Consider the following 24,477-nt stretch of genomic DNA (forward strand, 5'->3'; position numbering starts at 1 on the left):
ACTGAATGAAACGGTCTCTAAAGAGTTTTACATTTTAAGTAAAAATGCACCTATATGAAATTATACATCAGTTTGTCTAAAATCTATTCCACTTAATAGAAGAAGAATTCATTCAGTTTCATTTAAATAGCATGACTTATGATTAGCTGCATAATAAGTGGTAGATATTTTAATTCTGATATACCATGTACTTCCACCAATGAAGGTGGACTTAAACTTGTAATTTTCCTAAAAGGGGCCAACCAGATGTTTTGCTTATTTGATTATTTAATAGTATGGATCTGCTCCTCATTGCCAACGAAGGATGTCTACACACAGGCTTTAGCTTGCGTATGTAATGGGAAATGCAGACTGAGTTTACAAAAAGAAAAATTGAAAATGCAGCATTGTCTTTAGGAGATGTGGTCGATCTGTTCAAGAACATTTTCTCCCTTGGTCAAGTGAGAAGCTGAGAGAGAATGCTGTCGGCCTCTTCCTTGGCCCCTTATAGAATTCTGCGTTACCTCAATTGAACGTGTCCTAAAGTGTTTGAACTAAACTCGGAAATGAGTCGATGATACTGTATTTGCATTACGTCACACAGAATCTCTTTCATTAGGCACCATTCAAAACACTTTTTGGGACATTAGAGGCCAGAAAAGTATTGCTTCTCTGAGAGACTGTTGCTTTTAATCTCATGGACATGAGATGATACAGAATTGTTCCCATTTCCCTTTCTACTTGAAACCTGAGGGATACATTTCCAACTACCTTTAAAAACTGCAGGTCCTTCTGAAACACATTTCAGTGCACTGGCTTACTTCAGCTTCATTTCCTTTTTCCATCCTAAATTCCTTTCAGTTTGATCTATTTTCCTTTCTAATCCTTTTGTATACCTAGATATTTAAAAGTTGCTCAAATCTATATTGGAGAAAAGTTGGGTTACAGTTCTTTCAGACAGCATGTAAACCCAATTTTTAGGGTTTCTACAGAAAAAGTTTCTGCCGTGTTTCTACCAGCTCTCCTTCTATATTTTTTCCTCCAGGATTTCCTCTGACAAAATTGCCTTTCTAAAAGCCAGTCCTCTGTTCATTCTCTTGGCCAGTCACATTTTCATAGAAAGATAAAGGACTGGATTTTCCAAAGATGCAACAAGAATGATCAAGTCCTGATCCACACCTAGATATGCTGTTCCTGTTCTCCAAGAATTTTAAAACTAAAGTTAATTATCTCTTTCATTTTATCTAAATCTATTAAGTAACCTTGGCACTGAGCCCCTAAACTGGTCCACAGGCTGCTTCAGGAGACACAAAACTCTCTCTCAAATGCTTGCATTCATGTGCTTAGTAGGTATTTTATTTATCTAGATCTTATGCCACAAAAGAGCTTCATTTATTCACTCAAATACTTAAGTATACACTATGTGCCCAAAGGTCTTGAAATGTTGGCAGTCTGCAAGGAAAACAGATATATATGACCAGATAAATTACACTACAGAAATAATTTGAATGAAAGAGATATGAATAAACTGCCGTGGGACTCCAGGAAAAGAACCACGATGGGGGATGGACAGGGTTTTTACCATCTAAGTAAAGGAAAATGAAGATAGAGAACATAAAAAGAAAACAAGATAAACGAAAAGATTTTCTTCTTCTTAATGTTTCTGCCACCAACTTTTGGAGCACACTGCTTGCTGATGTCCTTTCTAGCCAATCTTATCCTTCAGCAGGCTTCTATAGACTTCAAAAATTCGATTGTACCAAGCTGGGCTTCTCCGTGGAGTCAATGTCAACTATGTAGGGAGTCAGGAGGGGAGCAAAAGATTCACAGGACTCTGCAGGCCTTCTGCAGCTCACTGGTGGGGAGGGGCACCGAGGCTTCACCTTGGCCTCTGTCTCCAAGTTCACGGAAAGGAGGGTCCGTTCCTTCCTTGATATATGAAGGTGGAGATAAGCATCTTTCTCAGACGGGATTATAGAAAAATTAAAGTGAGAACCATGAAAAAGGCAGAAGAGGTAGCACCACGAATCTGAAGAAACTGGACATGTGAATTAGTAACCAGTAGGAAGAAGAGCTGAAGACAAAAAAAAGGCAAAAAGCAAGTTCTCAATTTTCTAAGATGGAAATGCAAATCTTTCTTCTTCAAAAAGAAAAAAGTCATTGAAGCTTTTCCTTTAAAATAAAATTGAAAGGGGTCACATGTTGCAAATAACGGTTTTAACCATGATGTCACTACACAATAATGTGTAGCAATCAGTTGTTAAGTGCACTGCAAATAGTTCATTACTTAATAATTATGTTATCAAAGTTTGCAATTGATATATATATTTTAGTAAATAGTAGACTGTGTGCAAAGTTGTCACTATATTACTGATAGTGTCACTCTTACAACTGAAAACATGACTAGGAGAGAGAAGGTGGTGTGACCTCAGATTGCTAGAGTCACAGCAAGAAAAGTCAAGAAAGTGCCATCAGGTCATCTGGACAAAATGATGCTATACAGCTGTTGGGTTTATAACAGATCTACTTGAGAAAAACAAGTCACTACATTAAATTACTTTCTAGTTACCTCCATCACCCTCTCCAAGAACACATAATTTAAAATGAGACAATATATTACCTGAAAAATTACTTGCTCTGTCATTTTGAAAACTACATCAAATAATGAAGAAAAAACTAGGTTACAAACATCCTGTTATCAATTCCAACTACCATCCTTTACCAAACTAAAACTCTAATTATCACTAATTAACTTTCAATCTAGATCTCCTCCAGTATACAAAATCAATAACTTAAAATGTTTGATAACTTTTTTTAAATTGCCCTAAAATTTTAGAGGATAATATAAATATATCTCTTGGAAAAGTTGAGAAAGATAAAGACACTAGGAAAGGAAATGATGAAAATATTACCCTAATCAATGATGTAAAACACAAGATATGAACAACTGTTAAAAAGAATTCTCTATGAAATTGATCAATTCTACTATCTCTACATCTGGCTATTTCCTATCAGTAATTTGATGCATAAACAAATAGAATAGTGTATGTAATAGGATCAATTCTTCTAGTTGTGTGCTTTTCCTTTTAAAACTTCATATGCTTTTATGTTCTTGCTTTATTTTCAGGTGGTGTCACATTAGAACACCCTCATCTCTGAAGATCTTTGCATTAAGGGACTCTACCTTTGCCCTTGATCAACTGTACTCAGAGTTATGATAAACTCAGAGACCTACATGGAACAATGTTTCCTACGTCTTATCTCCCATGAGTTGTTCATGTCAGGGAGTATAGTCCACCAAGTAAACACTAAGCAGTGTCTGAAAAGCATCGGATACTAAAAGGAGGACATGCAGGGCTGGGTGTGGGCCCCCATTCAGTGCCTCAGTGCAAAGAAGAAAGAGATAAATGCATCCCTCCAGAGACTGGGATAAAAACAGGAGATTATGAGCACGAGGCTCCCTCTGAAGGCCTTTAAGCAGGGACCTGGAATAAAACTGTTTACACTGTGGAATATTGTTGGTTTTACAGGGAACTCATGAGGAAGATAGGACATGAAATAATGATAATTAAAATAACAGCAGCAAACACTTCTACTGAATCAGGCACTGCACTCTGAATGTTGATTCTGTGCTTGAACATACATGAACTCCCATAACCCTCAAAATATCCCGACGTAGTCGATGTTGTGCTTCTCATCATTTTATAGATGAAGAGACTGGGTACAGTGGCTGGAAAACTCACCCAGGTTACAAAGCTGATACATGGCCGAGCCCAAGCTCAGTGCTCTTATGTTATGCTCTTTGACTACAACTCCAAGTGAAGTCTCTAATGACTATCTTTCTCTCTATAATCCAATGGGGGAAAAATCAAAATTCTTAACTCTAACACCCATGTTATCATTTAGGAAATGTTAGTGAGGAAGAGATTTATGAATAGTAATAATGCCCTTCTATTTACTCTTCACTTATAGATCAGACATCAATATTCCTGATCAGTCCACCAAGAAGAAACTGGGACTTTATTATGCCAAAAAGAAGAAAAAACAAGGAATAAAACAACCAAATTCCTTTAAACATCATTACACAAATGTGATTCTTAATTCCATATGACAAATATAAAGTGCTTTCCTGGTTTGGGGCTCAATATAAAGCTGATGTTAATATCATCTTATCTTCCCAGCCAATAACACAAAATACTTTAAGACAACAAAAGGGAGAAAGACAAAAAACAACCCAACAGAAAAATAAACATTACATCTGAACGCTGTACAATTTTTTAAAGATTACTTAAGTGTTAGATTTAGTAAAATTTGTATCTCTATCTTGCCTCTCCCAGTTATCTCTGAAGGTAAAGAAAAGGACTAAGAAAAGCACAACGAAGCCAGTTAGGGAAGCGAGTCAGCGGGAAGAGGTGAGGTGGCCGCCCCTCTGCAGACGACAGACAGAAATCTCCCTTGGGAGCCGTCTCAGGCCTCACAAGATGTGGAGCTTTGACCTCGGGCAGTGGCTACAGCTGGACGCCAGCAGCAGTGCTTCTCAGACTTCAGTCTACACGATAATAACTGGACAAGTCCAGTGTCCCTTCCCCGGAATTCTAACTCAGCAGCTTTGAAGTTGGGACACGAGAATTTTCCATTTAAGAAGCCTAAGAGTGATTTTCCTTGAGTTATTGGCAGATTATGACCAAAGGCATACCTTGAAGAGAAGCACAAACTCACTACCCAGTATGCACTTCACAGATACTTTGTGTCACACACTCTCAGAACATTCCCTGCCCCAGGGGTCCCACCTGCTTCAGCATCCTAGGGCCTGTGTTCTTCATCAGGAGGTTCCGAGGGTGGCAAAACAGACAGGACTCACCTGGGAAACTGCCCTTCTGTGTAATTCAGTGAGTGCGTGGGCTGCCTGCAGCCCAGGTGTAAAGTGGGTCTTGCTATATTTAAAAATAAATTTCTTTTTAATTTTATTGAGGTCATATGGCTTATAACTGTGTAAATTTCAGGTGTACATTACTATATTTCAATTCTGTATAGACTGGATCATGTTCCCCACCAATAGTCTTGTTTTCATCTGTCACCATACATATGTGCCCCTTTACACCTTTCCCTCTTTCCCTCTGGTAACTACAATCTGTACTCCTTATCTATGTGTTTGTTTATTTTCCAAATATGAGTGAAATCAATCAGTATTTTTCTTTGTCTATCTGACTCGTTTCACTTAGTATAATACTGTCAATGTCCATCCATACTGTCACAAATGGCATGATGTTGTCTTCTTTATGGCTGAGTAGTATTCCATGGTATATATGTATATAAATCACATCTTTATTCATTCATCCATTGATAAGTACTTGAGTTGCTTCCCAGTGTTGGCTTATGAATAATGCTGTGAAGAACATAGGGGCGCATACATTTTTTGAATTACTGACTTCATATTCTTCAGATAAATATCCAGAGGTAGAATAGCTGGATCTTATGGTATTTTTATTTTTAATTTTTTGAGTAATCTCCATCCTTTTTTCCATTGTGGCTGCAGCAGTTTGTATTCCCACCAGCAATGTATGAGGGTTCCCTTTTCTCCACATCCTTTTCAACACTTATTATTTCTTCCCTTTTTAATTATAGCCATTCTGATGGGTGTGACGTGATATCTCATTGTAGTTTTGATTTGCATTGCCCTAATAATTAGTGATGTTGAACATCTTTCATGTGCCTGTTGGCCATCTGTATAACTTCTTTGGAAAAATGTCTTTTCATATCCTCTGCTCATGTTTTGATCAGGTCGTTCATTTTTTTGTTGTGGAGTTGTTTGTGTTCATTATATATTTTGGAAATTAACCCCTTGTCAGATATATGATTTGCAAATATTTTCTCCCAGTTGGTAGGTTGTCTTTTCATTTTGTTGACAGTTTCCTTTGCTGTGCAGAAACTTTTTAGTCTGATGTAGTCCCACTTCCTTATTTTTTCTTTTGTTTCCCTTGCCTGACAAGAGACAAAGACAGACATTACATAAGGATAAAAGGGACATTTCACCAAGAAGACATAATACATTAATATACATGCACCTAACACAGGAGCAACAAACTATATAAAGCAACTATTATCAGACTTAAAGGGAAAAATTGACAGCAACACAATAATTGTAGGGGACTTCAACACCCCACCCACATCAATGGATTGATCATCCACACAGAAAGTCAACAAGGAAACAGTGGCCTTATATGAAACATCAGACCAGATGGTCTTAATAGATATATATAGAACATTTCATCCTAAAACAGCAGAATACACATTCTTCTCAAGTTCACATGGAACATTATCAAAGATAGAAATACGTTGGGAAACAAAGCAAGCCTCAATATTTCTAAGAAGACTGAAATCATATCACGCATTTTTCTGAGCACAAGTGTATGAAACTAGAAATCAACTAGAAGAAAAAATTGGAAAAGTCACAAATATTTGGACAGTAAACCACATGCTACTGAACAACTATTGGATCAATGAATAAGTCAAAGGAGAATTGAAAATATACCTAGAGACAAATGAAAATGAAAAACAACATATGAAAACATATGGGATGCAGCAAAAGTAGTACTAAGAGTGAAATTTATAGCAATACAAGCCTACCTCAAGGAATGAGAAAAAGCCCAAATAAACAATCTAACACAGTATCTAAAAGAACTAGAAAAAGAAGAATAAACAAAGCCTAAAGTCAGTAGAAGGACAGAAATAAAAATCAGAGCAGAAATAGATGAAAGAGAGGCTAGAAAAAGAACAGAAACGTTCAATGAAACTAAGAGCTGATTCTTTGAGACGATAAGTCTCTTTCTTTAGAGGTAGAGATGGCATGTGGGCAGAGATTATAAGATCACAAAATCCAGACACTAAATCGGAGATCTCCCTGAACTTTAAGCATCTTTTAAGCAATTTCTTAGCATCTTTAATACATTCAAATATGCTGTCCCTTTAACATCTGTTTGAATACGTGTGGCAAAGTCAAAGGACAGCGTATACTAGGCACCACAGGATGATAATAGCTTCCCTGCCTTCAACAACAAAAGGTCCAGGAAACCGAGTTATCTTGGGTCCAAGTTGGGAAGTGTTTTGGAGAAATATAGTGAAAAAGTAAATAAACCAGACAAGAATAAAAGAATTGGACAGGGATCTGCTGGCAAAGAAAACTTTTCCCAGCTACAGGCCAATAGAATCTGGACAGAATGAGAAGGCTCACAACTACACCTGGCACCAGGGAGTAAAGTGGAAATCTCACAAAGGAGGCCACTTTGAGGCCTATAAACACCTTGCAAAGCTACTCATTAGGGTTTCAGAACAACAACATGTTTAGGATGTGTGTGTTCAATATCCGCATGTCCCGGGTTCTCCTCGTGATATTTTCCTTACCTATATGTATATTCCGCTAAACCTTTGTGGATTATAAAGCAAAGTGAAGAGAGTAAGAGTGTGGCAGAGGTAAAGAGCAAATTAAAAGCAAAAAAGATACTGTAGTCATCATGTTGAGACTATAAAGTAAACTGAATTAACTGATGGACAGGAGATGCTCTTTCTGTAATTTTTTTTAATAAATTAAGAAATTCATAAAATATTCTTCAGCATTGACGGTAATATACAACGCATAGATGAGTTAGTTCAAGCTTTACCTTCAGGGACAGTCATTGACCCTCATAGAGAATTCAGATTCCAGGGGTCAGCTAGTCTTGTATCAGAAAGTGTCACATTTCAGACCTGGCTGTGCGTTTCAGCTATTCATGTCTCTTTAAGCTGTTTAGTCATATCTAGGGCCGGCCCCATGGTTTAGCGGTTGGGTGCACGCGCTCCGCTGCTGGCGGCCCGGGTTCGGATCCCGGGTGCGCACCGACGCGCCACTTCTCTGGCCACGCTGAGGCCGTGTCCCACATGCAGCAGCTGGAAGGATGTGCAACTATGACATACAGCTATCTACTGGGGTATTGGAGGGGAAAAAATAAATAAATAAAATCTTTAAGCTAGTCATATCTTGATAAGCACCACAGGCTTTGCTACTTAGCTTACTGAATATCAGAAATAGCTTTTCATTGGTGAAATGAGTGGTTCATTTAATTAGCATGAATTTAGAAATGAGCTCTCATTGGTGAAACTGAAGGGATTCTGTATATGTGGATTGGCCAAAACATCAGAGAATATCCTCATACTTAGAGGAAGAAGATAAGAGTCGGGCAAGCGAGGATGTCAGGTGTGATGTCCTGACAGTGCTGCGCCAGCTGCTGGTTTAGGAAAATGTCTCCCTGCCTGTTGCCAGCCATTAGGCACAGGATCTTGCCTCCTTCATATCTGTATCATGTGAACCTTTCATGGAAGGTGTAGCCGGGCATCTATCCGGGTAGCAAGCTGCACATCACCTGATGAATGGACTCTTGCCTAGAGCGCTTCATCATCCTAATACAATGCCACTCATTCTTGGACATCTCTGCCTCCATGTAAAACAGGCAGCACCAACAGCCAAAGGGATAAATGGTTTCACTTAGGATTCCACGTTCACCCCAATACAATGTATGCTATAAGCACTCTATACAACCCCATGTAAACTATATATATATGGAAAGTTCAGTTGGTCCTCCAGGCTTTCAACCACACCCCAGGGCTCTCACACATTACAGTGCTGTGATGTAATCTCAAAACCTCTCCTTCACCTCATGGTTCCAGTAGCAGAAAATAAGGAAAACACAATTTCTTTTCATGGCTTTTTAGTGTCTACAGATGCCATCTCTTCAACCAGACTATCACTTATATTTTTCTACATGCCTCCCGTCCACCCCCCAAATTCGTCTCTGCCTGTTTCCTGAGTCAAGCTCCACTCCACTAGAAGGCCCTCCCTGGTCCTCCCCTCACAGAGTCTCGTCAATCAGTAAAGTCAGGTTGAAGCCCCAGCTCACCTGGACCCCTGTGGAATCAACACACAGACACGGCACACCTGCATCCCTCGTTTTGACAATAATGTTGTGCTGTCTGGAAGGGTAGCGGCTTAACACTTTCATGAGTGTATCTTATCTTCCCTCAAATGCACTGAAAGTCTCTTCAGCATGAGAAGTGTGCACACTTGTCCTGTCAATCCCCCCACTCTTGACAATTTCATGATAACTTCATAACAGCCACTTAATGTCTATTGCATGAACATTGCATGTCTATTGTCAGGTAGAAAAATAAATGAAATGGTTTGTCAATATGAGCAGCAGCTGTAGCTGGTAATCTCATTTTCCTCATTTGCTTAATAAGGTACCAAAAGATACCCACAAACTTTGTGGGTTTCATTTGAAAAACCAAGGTAGCAAGTTACCAATTATATTGAAATCTAATGGTAATTACAGAAGATAAAGAAAAATACATAGTAGATAAAAATCCTAGGATATCATCAATACCGGCGCCCAGACAGATCTCCTAACTTTACAAGGCCTCAGCGTTCTCATCAGGAAATCAGGACTGATACCCGCCCTGGCCCTGTTCATAGGGCTGGTGTGAGGCAGGAGCAAACACTATGCGGAAAGAGCTAAGACAATGACAGCTGTTATTCAGAAACAACATACCAGGAGTACCACTCATTTTGACATTTTAAAAATCTATGTTTAGGGCCAGCCCCGTGGCTTAGCGGTTAGGTGTGCAAGCTCCACTGTTGGTGGCCTGGGTTCGGATCCCGGGCGCGAACTGACGCACCGCTTCTCTGACCATGCTGAGGCCGTGTCCCACATACAGCAACTAGAAGGATGTGCAACTATGATATACAACTATCTGTTGGGGTTTTGGGGGGGGAAGGAGAAGGATTGGCAATAGATGTTAGCTCAGAGCCAGTGTTCCTCAGCAAAAAGAGGAGGATTACCATGGATGTTAGCTCAGGGCTGATCTTCCTCACAAAAAAACAGAAAGAAATGTAGTTATTTTCCAAGTAGGGTAATAAGCTTCTTGTCTACAGACACTATATCCTATAACCCCCGTTTTCCCCAGGATATTACATATTCTGTATACATAACAGACACACAATGAGTACTAAGGAACTGATAAATAAATGGCAAGCAATAGGATATATTGGAGTACATGAGGAAGCCATTTGGGGTAAAAATAATTTGGCCGGAGTTTGTTTTTACAAAGGGGCCTGTCGCCTGCATTGTGTATCTGCTTTCCCATGTCCCAAAGAGAAGAGAATATGCCCTTAAGATAAAGATGCCCTCATTGGCAGAACCTTAAGGATGAGCATTTCTCCCTAAGCTAGGACTTGGTTGCTGCAGTCCTCCTGTGACCACCCAGTTTGAGACAACAGACCTGACACCAGCCAAACCCATCAAGACAGCAGACCTGTTCCCTGCTGTGTCCATCAATTGCTATTCTTGCAGGGCAGTCTGACAGGGTGATCTTGTCACTATAGTAAAAGGGACATTACAATCCTATGTGATACATGCTCTTTGACAGCATACAACCGCTCTGTACACCCCACTTTGTTGATGCCCTTCCTTCCTTAGGGAAGGAAGGCCCTGGGCCATGGTCCTCAAAAGGTGACTCATAATAAACTCACTCTAATTTTGATTTATACATTGATTATGGATTATTTACGTAGACATTTGTTGGTGTAGTCATGGCAGGATTTCAGAGAAACCCACGAGAGACCACCTGGAATCTACAGTGAACTGGCATTGGGTACTAATAGGGGCCCATTGTGCCCTCCAGATCACTGCATTCTTCAGGTGACCCCAGTGAGTTCTCCTGAAACCTGGACCTCCTTATTGTAAGTCAACAGTTCAGAGTTTATTTGAGCTGTTTTCAAGGCTTAAGGCTAGGTGTCTTAAGGGGGTACTGGTACATTCCCTAGGTCAGAGGAACCTAGGGCGGAATTCCTAGGAACGAGAAATCCAGGGGGAATTTCCTTGACCAGGGGAGCCTAGGGGGCACTTTTGGAGTGAATGGGGGAGGCTGACCTTTTTAATTTGGCTTAAAATTGGAAAGAATTGTGTTTATAAGGTCTGAACAAAACTGCTTGATAGAGAAATGAGAGACTGAATCTGTTCAGCTCCGAAAAAAAGGGACATTGCTCCTCCCGGCCTTTTGGGCATTCTCAGACCTGAAGCTGTAAAACTGCTAGAAGAAAACATAGGCAAAAGGCTCCTCCACATTGGTCTTGGCAATGATTTTGTGGATATCCCACCAAAACTGCAAACAACAAAAGAAAAAATCAACAAATGGGACTACATCAAACTTAAAAGTTCTGCCCAGCAAAAGAAACAACCAACAAAATCAAAAGGCTGGGAGAAAAGTTTTACAAACCATGTATCAGATAAAGAGTTAAATATCTAAAATTTATAAAAAATTTATACAACCCATAACAAAATTTATAAAGAACTCATACAACCCAATAACAAAAAAGCAATCCAATTGAAAAATGGGCAAAGGTCTAAGTAGACATTTGTCCCAAGAAGACATCCAAATGGCCAACACGTACATTAGAAGGAGCTCAATGTCACTAATCATCAGGGAAATGCAAACCCAAAGCACAAAGAGCTATCACCTCACACCTGTAAGGGTGGTGATCATCACAGTGACAAGAGATAATAAGTGTTGGCAAGGATGTGAAGAAAAGGATACCCTTGTGTGCTGTTCATGGGGATTTAAACTGGTGCAGCCACTATGGAAAAGACAGTGGAGGTTCCTGAAAAAATTAAAAATAGATACACTTCAGTGTATTTATCTGAAGAAAATGAAAACACTAACTTGAAAAGATATATGCACCCCTGTGATTATTACAGAATTATTTATAATAGCTAAGATATGGAAACAACCTAAATGTCCATCAATAGATGAATGGATAAAGAAAACGTGGTATGGGCCGGCCTGGTGGCATAGTGGTTAAGTGTGTGTGCTCTGCTGTGGCAGCCCGGGGTTCAGATCCCTGGCGCGCACTGCCTCACTGCTTCTCAGGCCATGTTGTGATGCAGTCCCATATAAAGTGGAGGAAGGTGGGCACGGATGTTAGCACAGGGCCAGTCTTCCTCAGCAAAAAGAGGAGGATTGGCACATGTTAGCTCAGTGCTGATCTTCCTCACAAAAAAAAAGGAAAGAAAATGGGGTATATATTTACAATGGAATATTATTCAGCCATAAAAAGGAAAAAATCTTGCCATTTGCAATGTCATGGATGGACCTTGAGGTCATTATAGTAAGTGATATAACTGAGACAGAGAAAGACAAATACCATTTGATCTCAGTTATACATACAATCTGGCTCTGCAGTTTCTCACCAAATTGCCACTGGCAGGCCGAGTCAAGTACCGATTTTCTTTAGTGAATCCAAGGGAATGCCTCTCAGAAAAGGCTTTTAACTGCAGTGTGTCTTGGAATTTATGTGTGAGACAGTCTTAATTCCTAGAGCTGAGAGAGGTTCTGCACGGTCTCAGATCCAGAAATGGAAGACAGAGATAGTTTGGCTCAGCTCTAGGGGCAAGACTCTAAGGGCTCTGCAGTTTCTTGCCAAACTGCCACTGGCGGGCCGAGTTGAGAACTGGCTTTCTTTAGTGAGTCCGAGGGAATGACTCTCAGAAAAGGCTTGTAACTGCAGTGTGTCTGGGGGGTTATGTGTGAGAGAGCCTTAATTCCTAGAGCCGAGGGAGGTTCAGGTCAGTCTCCATTTTAGGAATGGAAGACAGGGATAGTTTGTCTCAGCTCTAGGACCAAGCCTTTAAGGGCTCTGCAGTCTTCCTGCCAAACTGCCACTACCAGGCTGAGTGGAAAATGGGCGTTCTTTAATGAATCCGAGGGCATGCCTCTCAGAAAAGGCTTGTAACTGCAGTGTTAGTGGTGGCTGTGTGCCTTGGCAGTTCTGGTGAATGGCTGAAATTCAGTGTTCAGATTATTCAATGTCATGATTTGGGATGTTCAAACAGAAACGGAGCCCCCTGTTCTGTGCCCAGATGGGAATTTATAGAGATATCATGAAGAGAAGTTCAAATTCAGATACAAAATTCAGTTGATTTTCTACATACCAACAAATAATTGGAATATGAAACAATACCGTTAACAACACACACACATACACAAAGAAATCCTCAAGTGTAAATCCAATAAAATATTTACAGATATCTGTGGAAAAAAATATGAGACACTCTTAAAAACAATAAAGGAAAAATAAATCGATTGAGATATATTCCTTGCTCATGATCAAAAGTCACAATATTATTAAGATGTCAATTCATCTTAAATTGATCTAAAGATCCAGTGCAATTCCAATAAAAATCTCACCAAGCTATTTTGTAGATATTGAAGAACTCATTTGAAACCTTGAGTGGTCTAGACAATCCTGATGAAGAACAAATTGATGAACTCACACTTCTCAATGTCAAGATTAATTACAAAGTCAAGAGACTGTGATATTTTACAATACTACAATAATCAAGAGACCGTGATTTTTTTTTTATAATTTTATTTATTTATTGTTTTCCCCCAAAGGCCCAGTAGATAGTTCTATGTCATAGCTGCACATCCTTCTAGTTGCTGTATGTGGGATTCAGCCTCAGCATGGCCGGAGAAGCCATGTATTGGTGCATGCCCGGGATCCAAACTGTGATATTTTAAAATGAATGGGGCTGGCCCCATGGCTTGGCGGTTGGGTGTGCGCGCTCCGCTGCTGGCGGCCCAGGTTCGGATCCCGGGCGTGCACCGAAGCACTGCTTCTCTGGCCATGCTGGGGCGGCGTCCCACGTGCAGCAGCTGGAAGGATGTGCAGCTGTGACATACAACTATCTACTGGGGCTTTGGGGGAAAAATAAACCAATAAAAATTAAAAAATAAATAAAAAATAAAATGAATAGACATAGAGGTAAATGAAAAAGCACGGAAAGTCCACACACAGACCTCTGCAAATACAGACAACTTGATCTTGGTCAAGACAATAAATGCACTCCAACATAAAAAATAATAGTCTTTTAGGTCTTTAGTCATCATCAACCATGGTGATGATAAAAAAGGACGACCCTATGGAAATAAATGAACCAAGACACCAACTTTTCACCTTAGACATATATTTTCTCAAAATCACTCATCAACTTAAATATAAACTGTAAAAATCATACTGGGAAACAGGAGAAAATCTTCATGATATACAGTTTGATGATTAGTTTTCATATACAACACAAAAAGCACAATCCATGAGGAAAATAATTGATCATGTGGACTTGGTTAAATTTAAACTGTCCAATCTGGGAAAGACGGCATTCACAGAGTGGAAATACAAACTCCTGACTAGGATAATACATTTGTAAAACACATATCTGCAGAAAGACCTGCATGCAAAATAATCAAAGAACCAATCAAATGCTGCAACAAGAAAACAAACTCCCAAAATTAAAATAAATAGACCAAAATGTGAATAGACAAGTTACCAAAAATATATATATACATGGCAAATAAGCAAATAAAAATTGCTCAACAACAAGGAATTATTGGAAAATAAAGTCCATTGTGCATTAAGAAAAAGCAAATTAAAACACCAATGAGATACTCTACTCTTCTAGTAGAATAGCTAAAAAACAAAAACTGACAATACTAGTTACTGGTGAGGGGTTAGGACAATAAGAAATCTCATTCACTGCTGATGGGAATACACACAGTACAACCTCTTAAGAAGACATCTTGTTAATCCTTGTGAAGCTAAATATAGTGTCACTATATGGTGCACCAATTGTGCACCAGTGTATTTCTCCAACTACTGTGAAAATATACATCCACACACAGACCCCTAAGAACATCTAAAAAGCAGCTTTATTCACAGTGGCCAAAACCTAGAAGGAACCAATATGTCCTTTAACAAGTGAATGACACCCAAGCGTGGGACACTGAGTGAAGACACTTGAGGCACACATGGGCTACAGGCAGAGGGTAAGGAAACACACGAGTTCAGACAGGGGCTAGAGGAACAGTAAATGAAAACACTGGTTGTCTAGATAGGCTGGAGGCACAGAGAATGTAGACAAACATGAGCTGGCATGGGCTGAAGCACAGTGGACAGGCACACTCAGGGGTGGAAAGGGATGCAGACACATGGAGTGAGAGAGACATGTGAGGTCTGGTATAAAATGTCGGCACAGGAGATAGAAACACTCGAGGAAATGTATGCGCTGCAGGTACATAAGAGAATTACATTAGTTGTCTGACATGGGTTTTAGAGAGAGGGGATGGAAACTCATGTGGGTTGGCAAGGGCTACAGGAACAAGGAATGGAGAATTTTGAGAGGTGGTATGGACAGAGGGGAGAGAAAATCTTGACAAAACAAAAGGGCAGACATGGGCTGCAGTCATATGAGATGGTGACACTCGACACAAGATATGAGCTTCAGGTAGAGGGACGGAGACACACAAAGGCTGGCATGTTTGCAGATCATGGGCTGGACACGTTATGGGGCAGACATGGCTTGCAGCACAGAGTTTAGTAATATACTAGGGAAGACAAAAGATACCAGCTACATCTGTGTGTAGCCTTAAATGAATGTATGAGTAAGGAAGAAAGACAGGAAATCCACAATCTCAGCTTCTGTCCCAAGAATTAAAGGAGAATAACACTGGAAAAAATACAGATAGGAAAAAATAATAAAGATAAGAATCAATGAAATAGAAAAATACTAAAGAAATAAATCAGGCTAAAAGTAGTTATTTTTAAAATATTAATAATGTTAATAAACCACTAGCAAAACTGATTAAGGAAAAGAAAAAGAAGTGAAACACAAATGACCAGTATCAGAAATCAAATAAGAAGTATTGTCTACAGAGTGCTTAGATCTTAACGAGATACACCATTTTGTGAAATACTTAGCACTACGAATTAGACAGCAAAGGTCAAAATTCACTTTATAAAAAACCCATATACTGAAACTGACACACAAAAAAACATAAAATAGGAAAACTGACATATCTACTAAATAAATTGAATTGTTACAACGTCAAGCCAACTAACCAACAAGAACAACAAACACTTTCCACAAGCAAAACTCTAGGTCTGGGATCATTAACTATTCCAGAGAGTAGAGGGAGGGAGGAAGGAAAGGTTCAGATTCCAGATTAGACTGAACACAAAAGTAGTATAGATTTTATTCACATTGAATACAATACAAAGATGATTCTTTACCACACAGGACCTCTGAAGTCACCTTTCCACTATACTACCCAATAAATTGAACCTAGATAAGAACTGGAGAAAAAAAGCACAACACTTAATAAATATTTTTAATACAGTAAAGAAACTGAGGTTATCTAAACAGAAGAGGAAAAGGTTAATAGGTGACAATTACCATCTTCAATGTATGAGGAAGTCCAGAGAAGGCTACCTTTAAAAAGTGGATATAAAGTGAAAATTATTTAAATAACACGAAGAAAAATTTTATCATATGGCAAAGTAATATAGCAGACAATCAACCAATCAATAAAAAACCAATTAATTAATGTATATCATTGATTAGAGATATTAATATTCAACAGAACTAGTTTCTGGAGGTTGTGGAGTTTTTGTCTCTGGAAACTTCTCAGAAACAAACATTAAGCCATTTGTCCTGGATAGACTTTAGACCTTCTCCTGCTGGGGTTCACGACCCCTTCAAGTTTCTTCTGTAATTTTAATCTACTGCTAAATTAAATGAGAGAAGGCATGGTGAAGTCAAATATGAGTGTGGTCTGGGGGGTTCATTAGAGGAGTGGTGGAGAAACAGTGAACACACATGGGATGCCATAGGGTTCTGAGAAGCAGAGGAATAAAAGTATGTAAAGGGCTTGAGACATATTAGGTCCTCAGTAAATAACCATTGTTATCACTAATAATTTATTTCCAATAGTGTAGATAAAAGAAAGTTGGCTATTCTGTCAAAAAAAATCTTACTCAAAAATGTCTTAACTGACTGAAGATTAAATAATCAAAGCTGGCTTTGTTTTTAATCTTTTCTAGCCAGGTAGGGGTCAAGGGAAGCAAGCAAAGGAATTGGGCGACACTTAGGAGAGTCACAAACCTTGAACTTAGCGTAATCTTTGCTTTAGTCTCTTACTATTCAGGAGCCTCTAGATCCAAATGCCAACACATTGAAGTTGTTGGTGAATCTTGATTAAGATTTTGATAGTTTTGGCTGTCTGCTCAAGGAAAGCATCCTTTGAAACCTAAGGTTTCTAAGCCGGTGGTTCTCAATGTGTAGCTGGTTCAGGAGCATCACCTAGGAAATGGTCAGAGACGTAAATTCTCGGGTCCGCCATCCTACTGGATCACAAACTCTGGGATGGGCTCAGCATTCTGTGTTGTAGGGGACCTCCACACAGTTCTAATGCACACTGGAGTTCGAGAACCACTGTCTTAGGAGAAGCCAGTCCTAGGTACAACATAGGGTTAGCAAGGATTCCTCTCTCACCAGGGCTTCTCCTGAGGCCCCATGGACAAAATAAGGATTCTTTTTTATGGTTCTTTTTATAGGAAGAACTATCGGCTCAACTCCAGGCAGCCTTCTTCAGGAATTTTTCCAGTACAACCAGGAGCTCTGAAATTTGGATTCAAAAAAGAAAAAAATATAAAAAATTGGTTCAACGTTCAAGAAATTTTCCTGCTTCAGATTGAGGGTGGAAAAGTAGCTGAAATAGAGAAAATTTTCCCAGAACACTAATCTATCATTTCTTGATGGAAACCACTGACTTCTTTCAGTGGAACTAAACAATGACCAGGAAGGTTATGGTTAGTCTGATGTGTTAGAGGAGAAAGCACAAAGAGGAAAAAAAAAAAAAAAGGAGAGAGGGAGAGTGAGGAAGGGAGATAGAAACAGCGACCATCAGTTAGAGGTAGTGAGAGGCGGGGTAAAGGAATAGAAGATGCAGAGGGAGAGAAGCAGGTGCCGCTCGGTAGGAAACACACCTGTTGATACTGTGCACGTGTGGCTTTCATAGAAAGGTGTAAGGTTTCTAAAAAGCAAAGAAAATAAAAACAAATCCACCCAATATAGTAATTTGTCCTAAATATTAATTGATCAGGTCTGATCACGCTGATGTCTTCCTTCTCCTTTATTTCATTCCTGTCTCAAATTCTATGTCCTGCCCTTGTCTAAGGCTTCAGAAACACACCACAATTCAAACTTTCACAAGGTGAACTGTTTAAATCATTTCACCTTCTTCTTTCCTTGCCCTTCTGCACAAAATAGATGCCTTACACTGTTAAATTACCTTTCAGTGCCTTTCAAAAAAACTTTAAAAAATTTGATTCTTAAAAGTACAGTTTTAGATTTACAGATAATTGAACAGAGAGTACATAGCGTTCCATACACCCACCGCACTGCCCCTCTCCTCTCCTCCAAGCCCCATCTCCCCTATTATTAACACCTTGCATTAGTGTGATACATTTGTTATAATGAATGAACAATATTGATACATTGTTATGAACTACAGAGCCTAGTTTGAGGGTCACTCTTTGTGTTGTACAGTTCCATGGGTTTTGACACACATATAGTGACATGTAGCCACCATTATGTACAGAACAGTCTCACTACCCTAAAAATCCTCTGAGCATCAGATTAGCTGTTAATGGCTTTTTAAAATATTAAGTTGTCAGAATAACGTAAATTTTTACGATGAAAAATGTTCCACAGGTGCTAAGTTTTGTTAGTTTCACTATTATGATCACTATTAGAAATAATGGAAAAAAATGAATCCCTACATAAATAGCAAAAATCATAGAATTTGAAAGATAAAAAGATCTTGAAGATGAGGAAACCCCATATTCTTCAAGACCCTGCCCTCCAGTCTCTCAGCTTTCTGTGTCATTTATCTGCCAAATCCACTGAGGAGAAAGAAAGACATCGATAAAGAAAAACAAAGCAAAAAACAAATTTTGGTTCTAAGTGGTCCTCTTGAGCCCAATTTAATCAAACACGGATTCTTTTTTATTGCCTATTTGCATCAGGAACATAATTACTAGCTGGAGCCTAATTTGAGAATATTCATTATGAATGAAATGTCATATCTAAGAACAGAATGGAATTCACTGAGGCTTTATTCTTGGAACATTTGTAGGATTAAGTCAGGACACACTGTGAGAGTGATAAATAAGTTCTGTATATTTTTATTCTCCAAGACCATGGATTTCAGCCACACTTTATACCCATGTACTTTGCAACAATGAAAAACAATTAAACAATGACCTTGAATATTTAGCCCTCAGATTCATTAGTCTTTAAAATATAAATTGAGCAATTTAAATGTAGATGACTGAAAGACTATGGAGATTTCTAGAATGTCACATTAGGTCCTTTAGAAGTGAAGAATTGACTCTATAAAACATTTCTATTCCTTGTCATACCTTGACAATAGTGCTACTGTGACTCTGTTTTAAAGAGGATAATGCCAGGGTTTACTTTAATTTACACGTTTTTAAGTATGTGTACTTAATATTTCTCAGTCTCTTGAAAACTTTTATCATTAAACTCAAACTTCATTTAAATCACCAGACCTATTTGATGAAGTCAACATGATGATTTACTTGCAAACTCCTCAGAAAATTACTAATTTAACCTTACTTTGGATGATCCATTCTAGAACTCAAACTGGATTTGCCAGGCCCGTCAAAACGGCTCATAGCTCTGTGTTTGTACATTTATCTGGGAAGATAGCAACTAAGGGTAATTGTTCTTCCCAGATGCTTTCTTTACCTCAAACAGCAATACTTCCAAAGTTTTAATGAAAATGTGGCCAATTTGGTGAAAACCAAGTGACTTGTTTGTTTTAGCATGCCAATGAGATTAAGAAAATAAGTATTTTAATTATTGTTATTGATTATAAAAATCAGAAGAAAACAAACTTCTTTGTCCAAAGACATTTCTGCAAGTGAAATTGTCTAAAAAACTGACAGCTCGCCTCCTCTTTTAACCACTAAACCATAAGAAATGTAATACCGTGGGCAAACACTTGAGCACCGTCACCTGCACAAGTCCCCAGCGCTGTCACCCCATCAAGGTCACAGATCAGGGTGAGGAGTTGGTGGAGGGAGACGGCTTCGCACTCAGCGTCTTTCCTTCCTGGGTCAGAACTCGGTCCCAGCTGCTCGCTGTCTAGTCTTCTGGGGAAGCAGAGAATTCTTCTGGGGACACGACACACTTCAGGTGTTAAGAATGTCATCATTCTTTTTTAAACAAATGTTAGATCATGTGACGCACTTCTCAGGACAGGAGGAGCCGCCTCAAGGGAAGGCAGATCTTCTCCAGGAGATGACGGTCATCCAGGGAGAGCAGAGCCAAGGGCTGCAAAGCGCCAGCCAGCTCCTGCTCTCCTCTCATGGACACCTCGGTCACCACGCGCCCATGCCCAGGCCGTGCCCCCCCCCAGCCGTTCCCATTGTATCCTCGGAGGCCCGCGCATGCGCAGGACCGGCGCTCAGAGCGGCAGAGGGGCCGGCGAGCTGGAGAGCTGCGTGATGCATGCACCGGAGGCAGGGTCCCTGGTGCGGAGGTGGCGGCTGCGCTGGTTTGTGTGTGGGCATTGGCGGTTTCTGGATCCTTCCTCCAGGATTTTCAGCGCTGTGGAGCTCTCCTTTCTGCAGTGTGGAGGAGCGCTGGGCAGGAGGCGGCGCCGAGGTAGGCGGTGGGCGGTGGGCGGCGGGCGGCGGGCTCCGCGAGGAGATCTCCGCCGCTGATGGCGGGAGCGCGGTGTCCGGGGCGGCGGATGGGGACGGGGCTGCTGGCGGGCTGCCTCAGGCGGGGGAGCCAAACCTCTGTCCCTCGGAGGAGCAGAGGAGCGTCGCCTGGCCGGCGGGCCCCTTTGCCTTGGCGTGGCCCCACCTCGGCAGGGCCTCCTGCCCACCCAGCAGAGGTGCAGGGGGCGGCAGGGAGTGCCTGCCCTCTGTGCGCGCCCTTGAGTTCACGCTCCCCCAGGACCCCGTCTAGGCCAGGTCGCGACATCCCGGGGTGAACACTTTCCTTCAGAAGACAGCCAGTGGTCAGCGCTCCTCTGCCTGACTCCGCGCAGGCTATTGGGCTCCTCACTGCGTTCTTTAAACAAATAAGCGTTCCTACTTCCTTGGGACCACTTTTATAGAAAAACCTAATCCCATTAATGGTTTCTGATAATTGACTCTATATTTGCAAGGCGAACTTTGAAGCCTGTGAATTGTTGTAAACTGCATTTAATGAAAGGAGCTTTAAACAATCCTTGGTGAAAATTATGTAACTTCCTAATAACTCACCTTTGGTTAAGATAGATTGATGACTGATCAATTGATGATTGACATAATGTGTATGGAATTTAGGTTTCAGTGGAAAGGTTTTTCTTGGCAGTTGGTGCTAAAATTAAAATCGGATAAGGAGGAGGTTTTTAGAAGTAGTATGTAGTGTGTGTTTTGTCTCCGTACTCATTTAGAATCGTAAGAATTTAGATTTGGAAAGCCCATAGAACAAGAATTTTGAAATTTTGATTTGACTGACATGGTGAAAGATCAAAAGGCCAAATACGGTAGGATTTCATTTATATGATATTCTAGAAAAGATAAACCATAAAGAAAGACAACAGATCGTTAGTTGCCATTAGTTTTAATATTTAGTTAATTATTTAATTTAATAGTTTAATCATTAGTTTTAATATTTCTGATTAAAAAAATACATTTTAATGATAACATCCTAATTATGCTTTTGGATGATTACAGAAGTTAATAACCTATTAAATTCTGCAGTAGGAACAAATGACTTGTTATTGGTGTCTTTGAAGTGTAAGTATTGGTGGTACTGAAATTTTTAACTAAGCTTTTTGGATTCTGAACTACTGGTTTTTTTACTAGATCATGTTGGATGTGGCATATTACAAGTTTCAAAAGGCTCTTTAAATTTTTGTAGCAGGCTGAAGCTATTAAATTGTAATGTAAGAGCTTTATAGATGAAACAGGCAAAATACAAAAAGCCATTCATCATTTTATCTTTGTTAAAAAATCAAGTAAATCTTATCATACGCATGAATGACTTTTGGCTAGACAGACCTGAACTTGACAAGATGGACTCATTAGTATGGGGAACTTGTTTTGGAATGTTAAAATGGGAGAAGGTATATTAGTTTTTCCTGAGGGTGACCCGAGTCAATGTGGTGGGTTTAGCTGCTTATATGCTCTTTCTGAGTTACGATCTTGATTAAAAAGCTGGTCATAGACATACTAAGAAATTTGGACGATTTTATGTATCAACATATTAAGAAGTCCTATTTCTCTGATAGTTTCTGATTTCAGGGTGTCTGGGAAGAACAGTTTCTCAACATAGGTACTTTGGAATATAATTTTTGATAGTTGGCTTATTGAATCATAGAATCGTGGAGATGGAAATAATTTTAGTGGTTGTAGAGCCTAAACTCTTCATTTTCCAGGAAATGGAAAGTGAGGTTTCTTGAGTTAAGTCATCCATAGTCTGACTGCTACTTAGCGACAGAGTTGGAAGTAAATGCTCGGATGCTTGTCTCCAGATACTTAGTACAGTGCTCTCTGTGCTGTATACATAATATTAAGGAGACAAACTAATAAGTTGCCTTCTCAGATCATATATGTAGCCAGCAGGGTTGATTCTTTCCCATATGCATTTTTTCCTTTCTTTTTAAAATAACTACTAACTACAATTAATTCATTCTCCTACCATGTCTAATGACTATCCTTATGTGTGTCTCCTTGAGCACACATGGATTCCCTAGAATGGACACCTGCCTGTGAGTGGATTGCTGGGCCAAAGGCTGATGTGCATCGGCAACTTGACGAGCTGCAGCCAAATCATCCTCTGAAGTTTTAACCATTTCCATTCCCACCAACAGTGTATGGGTCATCCTTGCCCTGGGAATTGTCAGATTGGCATTGTCAGATTTTTAAAGGTTTGCCAATCTGATGGGTGAGCAATGATGTATTTGTTTTCCTCTTGTTACAACTGTTTTGACAAATGCAGAGAGCTGTGCCACTACCACATTCAATATACAGAACAGTTCCAGCACCCAGAACTCCCTTCAGCTGCTCTTTTGTAGTCAACTCTTCCCCCACCCTTAACCCCTGGAGACTAACGATCTGCTATCTTTCCCTATGGTTTGTCCTTTCTAGAATATCATATAAATGGAATTCTACAGCATTTGGCCTTTTGAGTCTGGATTCTTTCATTTAGCACAATACATTCATTTTAGTGTTCATCCATGTTGTTGCCTGTATCAGCACTTCCTTCTGTTTTATTGCTGAATGTAGTATCCATTGTATGAATGTACCACAGTTTATCCATCCACCAGTTGAAGGACATTTGAGTTATTTTCAGTTTTGTCTTTTTTGACTATGAATAAAGCTGCTATAAATCTTTGCAAACAAGTTTTTGTGTGAACATAAGTCTTCTTCTCTTGGGTAAGCACTTAAAAGTGGAATTGCTGGGTCACATGGTATGTGTATGTTTAACTTTATTTTAAAAACTGTGTAGCAAAGTCATGGCCCACAAATGTGTCTTAATCCCTGGAACATAGGACTATATTAGTTTACTTGCCAAAGGTGAATTAAATTTGCAGATGGAATTAAGGTTGCTAATCAACTCACTTCAAAATAGGGCGATTATCCTGGATTATCTAGGTGGGCCCAGTGCATCACAAAGGCCCTTAAAAGGGAAAGAGAAGCAGCAGAGTAGAAAAAGATGCAACAAGGGAAGCAGGGCCAGAGAGATGCAGAGTTTCTGGTTTTGAGGGTGGAGGAGGGGGGCCACAGCCTAAGGAATGTGGTTGTCTCTAGAAGCTTGAAAAGGCTAGGAAATGGATTAACCTTTAGAGTCCCCCAAAAAGAACCCAGCTCTGCCAACACCTTGATTATAGTCAAGGAAACCCGTGTCAGACTGTTAACCTACAGAACTGTAAAACAATAAATCTGAGTTGTTTTTAAGCCATGAAATTTGTGCTAATTGGTTACAGCAGCATAACAAACTCCACTTTAAAACTGTTTTCCAAAGAGGCTGAACCACTTTGTGTTCCCACCAGCAATGTAGGAGTGTTCCAGTTACTTTCCATCCTCATTAACACTTGGTATGGTCAACCTCTTTAATTCTAGTCATTCTAATAGGTACGTAGCAGTATGTCAATGTGGTTTTTATGTGCATTTTTCACATGATTAATGACATTGAGCATCTTTTCATGTGCTTATTTGCCATCTGTGTATCGTCTTTAGTGAAGTCTCCAAATCTGTGCCCATTTTAAACTTGGATTTTCTTATTGCTGAGTTTTGAGAGTTCTTTATAGTCCTGTCAGATATGTGATTGGCAAAAGTCTTCTTCCAGTCTGTGGCTTGCCTTCTCCATCCTCTCACCAGTGTCTTTGGAAGGTCTGTGTAATGTAACTCGAGAGGCTCCATGTGAACTTGTCTTCCTTGGGAAACAGAGTGAGGTTGGAGCACCTGAGTCCAATCAGACGTTGATCAGAGTTGGGGCCGGGTCTCACTTTTAGTAAACCCAGCCCTTCCGCTTTCCCCTGTTCCTGTTTGCT

The 24,477-nt window shown here is 39.8% G+C and overlaps 1 protein-coding gene and 1 long non-coding RNA gene across 8 annotated transcripts in view; both read left to right on the top strand.

Moving 5' to 3' along the window:
* The window catches only part of LOC131415036 (ral-GDS-related protein-like), a 151,519-nt gene that overhangs the window by 69,848 nt on the left and 57,194 nt on the right, over positions 1-24,477 (top strand). The window lies entirely within an intron of this gene.
* Positions 20,475-24,477, top strand: part of LOC131415042 (uncharacterized) — a 135,902-nt gene continuing 131,899 nt past the window's right edge. Inside the window, exon 1 of the long non-coding RNA XR_009222320.1 lies at positions 20,475-20,591. This is a non-coding gene — a long non-coding RNA (uncharacterized LOC131415042). The remainder of the gene's footprint in view (positions 20,592-24,477) is intronic.

Source organism: Diceros bicornis, chromosome 15, assembly GCF_020826845.1.
Source record: "Diceros bicornis minor isolate mBicDic1 chromosome 15, mDicBic1.mat.cur, whole genome shotgun sequence".
NCBI classification, from domain to species: domain Eukaryota; kingdom Metazoa; phylum Chordata; class Mammalia; order Perissodactyla; family Rhinocerotidae; genus Diceros; species Diceros bicornis.